Below are 9,616 nucleotides of genomic sequence, written 5' to 3'. Positions count from 1 at the left end.
CCCCCCACCCCACCCCACTCCCTTCTTGCTCCCCAGCGCCCGCGGAAACAAAAGGCGCCCCCGGTTAGACACACACAAAACCTCCGGAGCCGCCAAGCGAGTCGCGGAAGGCATGAGTGGGAGGCTGCCCGCTTGGGGGTGGGGGGGGTGGGAGGGGAGGTCCCTGGCCCGTGACTCAGCTAGGGGGGGCGGCGCTGCTCCGCCCCGCAGCCCTTACAAGGCGCGTCTCGGCCGGGCAGGAGGAGGAGGAAGGCAGGCAGGCTGGTTGGCTGGCAGCGGCCAGGAGAAGCCAACCCACCCACCCAGCCGCCCACCGACCCACGAGCGAGTCCCCAGCCGGGCCGCAGGAGCAGCGGCTCGCTTCGGGGGGGAGAAGTTTTGCCCTCCCTGCCTTTTTTCCCCGTCTTCTGCTTCCCGGTAGGGCTGAGCTGCTGCGAATTGAGGAGGGGGGCTGGCGGGAGGGGGCGGCCCGGTGTGTGTGTGTGTGTGTGTGTGTGTGTGGGTCTTTCTCCCTTTGCGCACAAAGGCTGGCGCTCGGCTGGAACCGGGGGGGGGCGGCTGGGGAAGGGACTCGAGGCTGGCCAGAGATGGGAACGGACCAGCCCGGATTGGGGGGGGGTGTGGGGGCGTGAGTGGGGGTGGGTGGGAGGCAAATCGGTGGTCGCTGCTTTTCCGAATCCCTCGGATTCCTTCAAACCCCCCCTTCCCCCGCCCAGGCGCACCGGCTGCGGGGCCAGGGGACCCGCCGCTCCCCGGGCTTTGTCGGCCGGGGGGGGCGCCTCTTATGGGGAGGGGGAGGGTACCCCCCCGATATATAAGCCGGTGGAGACAAAGGCGAGGGGTGCCGGCCGGCGGGGCCCTGCGCCAAACGTGGCGAGTTTCCTAGCTTGGCTTTGGGGCGCGTCTGAACGAAAAAAAACACAAAACGGCTGGCTTCCTCAATCCCTTTTGCCAGCCCTCCGGGGCGAAGTTCTCTTTCCTCCCTGCCTCTTGTGGCTCCTGCTCCCTCGCCAGTTTAAAGAGCCTTTTTAGGCGCTCAAATATTTCCCCCTCCCCCCCCCACACACACTCCTCTATCCTCCAATTCGGAGCTGGACCCTTCATCCTTTCACCCTTTTGGAAAAAAAAACAACAACAACAAAAACTTCAGACGGGATCTGCGCTTTTACGCACTGGAAAGATCCAGGAACCTTAGGAGAGATCCCAAAGGTCAGGAGCACGGATCCTTTGAGGCTCTGGGGTGGGGTGAGAGGCTGCTTTCCCTACAACCCCCCCCCCATGCACTATTTCTCCCAATCTCGCATTCCCCCCCCCTTTTTTTTGTCCTCATTTGGCAAAGACCACCTGTGAACAGAGTCTTCTGTTCCCTTGGCCATCATCCATCGAGGTTTGTTTTTTTTTTTTAACTTCTGAACCTTACATGTTTTTCTGGGTTTCTGCTTTGGAGGTTTTTGGTTGTTGTTTTTTAACAACAACAGAAAAAAGAGCATTCATTGAAAAAGGAGTCGGTGGTTCTGCACTGGGTCCCAAATGTAAATCTTAAATGGAACTTATTCCCTGTCCCTCCTCCCCCTCCCCCCTTTAATCAAAGACATTTGAACTTAATTTGGACTTTGGATGTGACGAGTTGTGGGTGTGTGTATATATGGACTCCAAATATGAAGCGATTAATTGCTACATGTGTTGAGCATATGGACAGCAGGAGCCAAGCGCGGCATAACACTGTCCCTTAATCCAGTTGCTTCTCCCATCCTGGAAGTCAGGCTGCGTCTGGATTTTCCTTTGTCTCTGGATCTGTAGATTGTGGACTGTTCTAATATTTTCATTTATGGCAGATTTGTATGTTCCGCTGGTTCCTGCTTGCAGGAGATTTGCATCAGAAGATGACTGTGCTCTGAAGGCTCCAACCACAGCTAGTCCTTGACTTAGCAACAGATCATTTAGTGACCATTCAAAGTTACAACGGCACTGAAAAAAGTGACTTATAACCATTTTTCACATTTACGACCGTTGAAGCATCCCGGTGGCCACGTGATCAAAATTCAGATGCCTGGCAACTGGCTCATATTTATGACGGTTGTATGTCCCGGGGTCACGTGATCCCCCTTTGCGGCTTTCTGATAAAGTCAGTGGGGAAGCCAGATTCATTTAACAACTGTGTTTGCTAACCTATCAACGGCCGTGATTCAATTAACTGTGGCAAGGTGGTAAAATGGGGCAAAAGTCACTTAACAAATGTCTCACTTAGCAACAGAAATTTTGGGCTCCATTGTGGTTGTAAGTCAAGGACTACCTGTATTTTGTAGCTCTTGTTTGAAATAACACGGACCCACAACTTCCAAGTAATCTAGCACTAGTCTGGGGTCCCCCCCCCCTGTGAAAGTTGTTCATCATTGCATTTGGTGATCTGCCTGACTGAAGTGTCCTTGCACTTTCCAACATTGTAGGCTCAAAAAGCTGGACGGGAACAGACCTAGCTTGTATTTAGAAAGGAGACCACCAGGAAATGCTAGACTGTTCGTAAGCTGGACTAAGTACCTATGACTTCATTTAGGACCAGATTCCCATTGCTAGGCAAGGTTGTTGCTAAATGAGCTGTGCCCAATTTCGCGATCTTTTTTCTACCGTTGTTAAGTGAATCACAGCAGCCGTTAAGCAAAATTGGCTTCCTCTGTTGACTTGGTCATAAAACAGCTGGAAAGTTTGCAAAAGGGGATCACGTGACACCCCCCCCAGGAGTCTGCAAACCCCCCCCAAATTTTGATCCCATGACCGTGGGGATGCTATGACCTTTTAATTTTCAAGGATGGTAAGTTACTTTTTTTTCACTGCTGTCGTAACTGGCTGCTAAATGAATGGTTGTAAGTTGAGGACTATCTGTAGTTACAATGAACATCCCTGAGAAGGGAAAAAAAGCTGTTTGCATATTGTAGCCATGAACTCAAGGGGGGGGCAGGTTGAGCTAATGGGCTGTTAGTTGGCCATGACATGAAATAGCATTTTGCCTTTTTATCAGGAGCTGGTGCAGATCAGTCATAGTAAAATGATTCTGTATTTCTTTCACTTTCAAACAAATAAGCCTCTTGTGGTTTCTGTCCCTATATTCTGTTCCCTTTTTCCTCTCCCCAAAGTAAAATAAGCTTTAATTAGCCGAAAGTCAAAAATGACAAGTCAGTTTGTCCTTTGGAAAGCAAAAGCTATCAATTATTCCTCCTTCATAACTTTATTATTATTATTAATAGTTGCAATGATTTTGTTCCAGCCTGTGCCTGTTCAAATTAAAAAAGGGATGGAAGAATATATATATATTAACGACCGCTGGAGAAACCTTTCTGTATTCACTTTATTGCAAAGAGGCTTGTTCAAAGCTTGGGGCTTTGACACCATCCAGCCACACCCTTCAGTTGATCTTGATGGGAGAAACTGTGAATTGTAGTTGTGTACACACAAAAGAGCTACAGGGAAGCAAAGTTATCTATGGAAGAATCAGAACTGCTAGGCACAGGGTGGTTCATCAGTGTGGCCTCTTAAGTTGCAAAGGGTATTTTAAACTGGCAAGCATGATTGCTTAGAGGAAGCAGATGTGCAGACAGGAAATGAATTAATATATATGTGGTATACTGTGCAAGCAGAGAACCAACCGGAACTTCTGAAGCAGAGCTATAGAGGCTAAACCATCAGCTCTTTTGAATACCCACTTCTTCAATTCGCTGGCAAATTTTCCTACCTAACAGCTTGAATGTATTTTGCTAAATTGGAAGCTCTGCCTTTCAACTGAAGTTAACTCTGGCCCGTACAGGTGCTTTATATAATAATAATAATAATAATAATAATAATAATAATAATAATAATAATAATAATAATAATAATAATAATAATAATAATAATAATAATAATAATAATAATAATTGAAGATTCCCACGTAAAGCCAAGATGGCTACTCGGAACATCTTACATTTTAAGGAGATACCTGGTTGATACCTAGGATGCTGGCAGCAACCTGTGTCAACCATTAGTGCCAGTCAATTTGAATGTTCAGTTGAGTTTCATGTTTTATGAATAAAAGTTTTATATAATAATAATAATAATAATGTTGGAAGGGATCTTGGTGGTCATCTAGTCCAGCCCCAGGCTCCAACAGGAAATCCTATACCATTTCAGACAAATGGTTGTCCAGTCTCTTCTTAAAAACTTCCAGTGTTGGAGCATTCACAGCTTCTGGAAGCAGGTTGTTCCACTGATTAATTGTTCTAATTGTCAGGAAACTTCTCCTTAGTTCTAGGTTGATTCTCTCCTTGATTAGTTTCCATCTGTTGCTTCTTGTCCTGTCTTCGAGCGCTTTAGAGAATAGCTTGACTCCCTCTTCTTTGGGGCAGCCCCTGAGATATTGGAACACTGCTATCATGTTCCCCCTCGTCCTTCTCTTCATTAAACTAGACTTGCACAATTCCAGCAACCATTCCTTATATGTTTTAGCCTCCAGTCCCCTGATCATCTTTGTTGCTCTTCTCTGTACTCTTTCTAGAGTCTCAACATCTTTTTTACACTTACATTTTTGTCTAATTCAGTTGCCCCGAGCGTAGCATGGCTGTTTGCCGCAAACATCGGCCATGTTTTATTTTTAGTATCATGCAAATAAGGTATCCAGTGTTTGTGAGAGGTGGCATTATCTTACGTAGATGTCATACAGGCTTATATCGAGTGGATGTTCAAACTTAGAATGGAGGAAACATTTTAGGGATGCAATTAGAAATGCTGATCTGCCAATTGGCTGGCTAAAACAAGAGATGCAAAACAAGTTAAATGACGATTTACTACATTGATAGGCTATTATTGACAAAAGCTGAGGGTTTTATAAAGTTCATCCTAGTTTAGGCTTGCGACTATTGATTTTGAATCCAACATTCCCTTTTCGATTCTCATTCTTTGATATTCAACCGCACCATAAATGATTTGATTTAAAAGAGTTTCTTTGAAGGTTCTTGAAAAACAGAGTGTCGGGAAGATCCATTAGATTGATCACAGTTGGAAAATGGTCTTCTTTTTTTTTGGTATTGGAATTGTGGTATAAAATCTCTAACGGTGGTAAAATACTTGTTCTGCTCCTGTGTGAGCTTGCGGTTAAAACCTACACTAAAACCTGTGGGCACTTTATAGGAAAATCGGTGCTTGAGTTTGAGTTTAATAAGATCAGTTTTGGACCTGAGAATGAACAAATCTACTAGGCAGAAGAAACTCAATTCAAGGTTTAGGGCAGATTTATTGAGCAGCAATAGGTCTAAGTGAATGGATAACTTGAGTGCAGTCTTGCACCAAATTGTGTTCTCGAGATGTTCTGGAATTCCGATTGGGATGGTGGAAACAATTATCAGGAGCAGAGAATTCTGGAACTCAGTTGTAGTAAATTTGTGATGCATCCCCTTGGGAAGACAATATGTTGGAGGGCACGTATTAGAGGCCTTAAGTGAGAGTCTTCGTGGAAAAAAATGGAGATAAATATACTACCCATCTCTAAATGAGACATGCTACATGTGTGCTTCATGGGTTTTCATGTTTGATTCCTTTGCTGCCATCTCCTTGATAATGGTTGCCTTTTGGACATGTTGCACCCTTAATCGAGGAGCCAATATTCAAGTACTGCAGCATTATCCTGGTTGAAACAATGCAGATTAGGAATGAGATTACCAATTACGATGCTACATACTTTGAAAATCCTTTAGGAGAAATACTTCCGAACTGGTATGGTGGGTCCAGCTTTTGACCGCTGCTCTTAAAGCAGTTGTGACTTTTGTTCAGGATTCTGTGTGAGCCTGACAAGGCAGCTACTTTAACAGTTGTGTTAGTGGACTCGCTAAAGCAGATACGTTTTCTTCAGGCTCATGGGGAAACTTGAAAAAAAGGACACAGCTGCTTTAATGAGTAGCAGAGAGGGGTGTTTCTTCATGCAATTGCCAAAAGACTTGTTTAAAAGCATTTGCAGCCCCACTACAATTGTGTGAGAGTGGAGTGGCAAAGTCCAAGAAAGGTACAAATCCTTTGTAAAGAAGTGAGGGACAGAGACTTTTCTTCCTGTTCTGAATTCCTAGCCAAAATGTTCTTCTCTTAAACCATCTCCCTTCTCTCTTAGCTCATCTTGAGCTCCAGTCTTTTCAAAATATCTGAAAATATTTATTTAGTTTTATTTATTAAATTGGTCTGCCGCTCATCTTGCCTCAAATATTTGGCCTCCCTTGTTACGTACAACCTAATATGTAGTTGAGGCTCTTTTAAGCAACTGAGGATCAGAAAGTTTCTGATCTTCCGTCTTTGCTTTATCTTAACAAGCAGATCCCCAACAGAAAAAGCAGGCTTCTTGTAGCTTTCCTGGCTCAATTTTGCCCTAGGGAATATTCAATATTTGTGCTAATCCCTAAATTGTACAAATCTAAACAGGATCTTCAAGCCATCTTCTTTTATTTAGTCATCCAGCCCAATTTCCAGTTCAGGAAAGGAATGCACATTAAAGCATTCTCAGCAGGCGGTTTTCTACCTTCTGGGGTGAGCTTTAAATAAGATTGGAGCCCGCAATTTCTTTAGGTTTTGATGCAAGGTGCATTATTTTCCCATACAAAACGTGTGCAGACTATACCTAAAGCAGCAGTTTCTGTTCACTGAAAAGCTGTACTGTATACGCAAAAGCAGTCTCAATCCGGATCATGCCAGGAAGCAAAAACCCAACTAACACGTTGCAAACAATTTTATGCAATTGGCAACTACAGTCCCAACGTATCTGAAAGAAGACAAATTATGGAAGCATGGATGTCCACCAGAAAAGAGTGGAAGTGGGGGGGGGGAAATGTCAAGATTACAACTGGAGATGCCCTCGTGTCTTTTTTGGTGTCTCTTCAGACGTCTCTGCTAGACTTAGCATTTTTATAGAGATTTCCTGAAGGTATCCTTTCCCTATACCAGGCATGTCAAACTCACAACGTCACATGACGTCGCTCAACATATCGGGACTTTTTCCCCATTGCCGGCAATGGGGTGGGCGCGGTTTTGGCGTGACGCATCCGGCCCGCAGGCCAGCAGTTTGACATGCCTGCCTTATACCATCCTAGAGAAAAAACAGCAAGGGAAACGAATGAAAAAGTTAATTTCTTTAAATGCAGCTTGTAACAATGTAAGCAGAATAAAGCTAGTTTGTAACAGAAGTAAAAAAAAAGGCTTTTCAGAAATAATCTGTGCCTGAAGTTACAAATGTGATACAAATGTTAACTTATTTCCTAGAGTTCTTGAATTAGGAATCATTTATTTACAAATAGAGACAAAAAAATAGAAGGATTTTCCGAAAGTTTCAGGATGCTACATGCATAAGTCTTTCCTATTTCCACTTTCTGTTTTTCAAATCAAGTAACCTTGGAACGGAATTCTCCCAGGTGGACCTAAAGCATTACAGTCCAGAAATATTTTATTTTATTTATTACATTTATATCCCGCCCTTCTCCGAAGACTCAGGGCGGCTTACAAGCTTAGCAGTAATACTGTATGATACTCTTGGCTTCTAATCTGCTTTATGGTATTAACTGTATTTATTGCAAGTAGCCCTTCACTTATAACCACTCATTTAATGAAGAGAAGGATAGGGGGGACATGATAGCAGTGTTCCAATATCTCAGGGGCTGCCACAAAGGAGAGGGAGTCAAGCTATTCTCCAAAGCACCAGAAAGCAGGACAAGAAACAACGGATGGAAACTCATCAAGGAGAGAAGCAACCTAGAACTAAGGAGAAACTTCCTGACAGTTAGAACAATTAACCAGTGGAACAACCTGCCTCCAGAAGCGGTGAATGCTCCAACACTGGAAGTTTTTAAGAAGAGACTGGACAGCCATTTGTCCAAAATGGTATAGGGTTTCCTGCCCAAGCAGGGGTTTGGACTAGGTGATGTCCAAGCTCCCTTCCAACTTCATTATTATTATTATTATTATTATTATTATTATTATTATTATTATTATTATTATTATTATTATTATTATTATTACCATTGCAGAATTCTCCATGACCATCTGATCAAAATTCAAATGCTTGGCAACTTCCGTGCAATTACAGGTGATTGCTGTGTTCTTGGTCATGTGATCACATTTGCAACCTTTCCCAGGTGAAATCCGACAGTCAATGGAGGAAGCTTGATTTGCTTAATGAGCACATGATTACTTAACGCTGCAGTGATTCACTTAACAACAGTGGCCCAACGGTCATAAAATTGGGCGAGAGACTTAGCAATGAAAATTCTGCTCCCAACTGTATAAGTCAAGGACTACTTGTAGTTGTAAGTCAGTGAGTATCTGAGGATAATAGATAGTAGATCCACTTACTAGACATTCTGGAAGTCATTCGTGAAAATAGCCATTGACTGGCCCACCTCAATATGGTATATAAACTATATGAATGGCACAATCTTTTTACAATGCCTTTTGTATAATATAGTACAACACTATTTGCTTACAGTATTGTTTTTATCCTGAAAATAGATATGGGTAGGAGAAGTCTTCACTGTATATGTTGAACAATATCCATCTGTAGCCTCAAGCTGGCACAATGCTTAAACATTTACAGAAAGGTTTGGGATAAATACACTAATTAAAGTAAGTTGTGAATAAAATTAGGCAGTTGTCTGGCATTAGAAAATTGCATTTGTTTATTTATTTATTTATTTATTACCACTCAGAATTTCTATGGAGATTCTCAATCATCCAGGTCATGGTTGTCCCAAAGGTGCTTTTCGAAAGGCAACTGGACTTTGTTATATATATATATATATTTCCTTGAAGAGGATTCGCTTCTCATCCAAGAAGTTCTTAAAGATGAGCTTGAAGAACTGCAGAAGCTTCTTGGATGAGAAGTGAAACCTCTTCAAGGGAAAAAAAATAAGAACTTCCAGTTAGTTGCCTTTTGAAAAAAGCACCTTTGGGACACACAGAATTTCAAATGCAGCTTGCCTTTGCCACGGCAGTTCATTCAGCTTCACTTTTTTTGCCACAGACAATCTTCCTTTGGTGCCTACAGTACAATTTTTCTATTGCATTACAGTTTTCCAAACATTGTGCTAGGTTAAAACAATGGGATTCTGGGCCAAAGAATGGGATTACTCTACATGCTTGCTAACTGACACCTTGGCCGTTAATGGGCCTATTAATTTTAGCAAAAGCGGTTTTAAAATTTGCTTGTCACAAATACTTAGAGCATTTAATAAGCAGTCTCGTACATAAACAGACTTGCGTGAAGACTTGTCCTGTTGTGTTTTAATAGAGGCCGAAGCTAAGAATGGCTGTTTGACCAGAAATCACTGTGATTTCAAAGACAGTTGATTTTGGGAAGGAAATGATGAGATACAGGATGGGGGGAAAAAAACCTCATTCTTTGGTGCAAAAATGTGTGCTGAGGAAGAATAGAGACCCCGGTGATGGCTGAGGAGTCACTCAGAGGCAGGTGATGGCCTGAATTCATATTGTCAATGCAATAATAATAATAATAGTAATAATAATGATGATGATGATGATGGATGAAACGTGTAATAGTGATACCCATTGTTATCGGGGCACTGGGAACTATGTCCAAAAACTTTGCAAAATACATCAA

The 9,616-nt window shown here is 42.9% G+C and overlaps 1 protein-coding gene across 1 annotated transcript in view; it reads left to right on the top strand.

The window, feature by feature from the left end:
* The first annotated feature begins 288 nt into the window (after window positions 1-288).
* FAM107B (family with sequence similarity 107 member B) overlaps window positions 289-9,616 on the top strand; it is a 60,777-nt gene continuing 51,449 nt past the window's right edge. Inside the window, exon 1 of the mRNA XM_081331853.1 lies at window positions 289-417. The gene's annotated coding sequence lies outside the window, so the exon portion shown is untranslated. The remainder of the gene's footprint in view (window positions 418-9,616) is intronic.

This window comes from Vipera berus (assembly GCF_964194415.1).
Source record: "Vipera berus genome assembly, chromosome: 6".
Classification (NCBI taxonomy): Eukaryota; Metazoa; Chordata; class Lepidosauria; order Squamata; family Viperidae; genus Vipera; species Vipera berus.
Note: the sequence above shows the minus strand (reverse complement) of the source record. Positions and strands in the feature narration are given on the sequence as shown.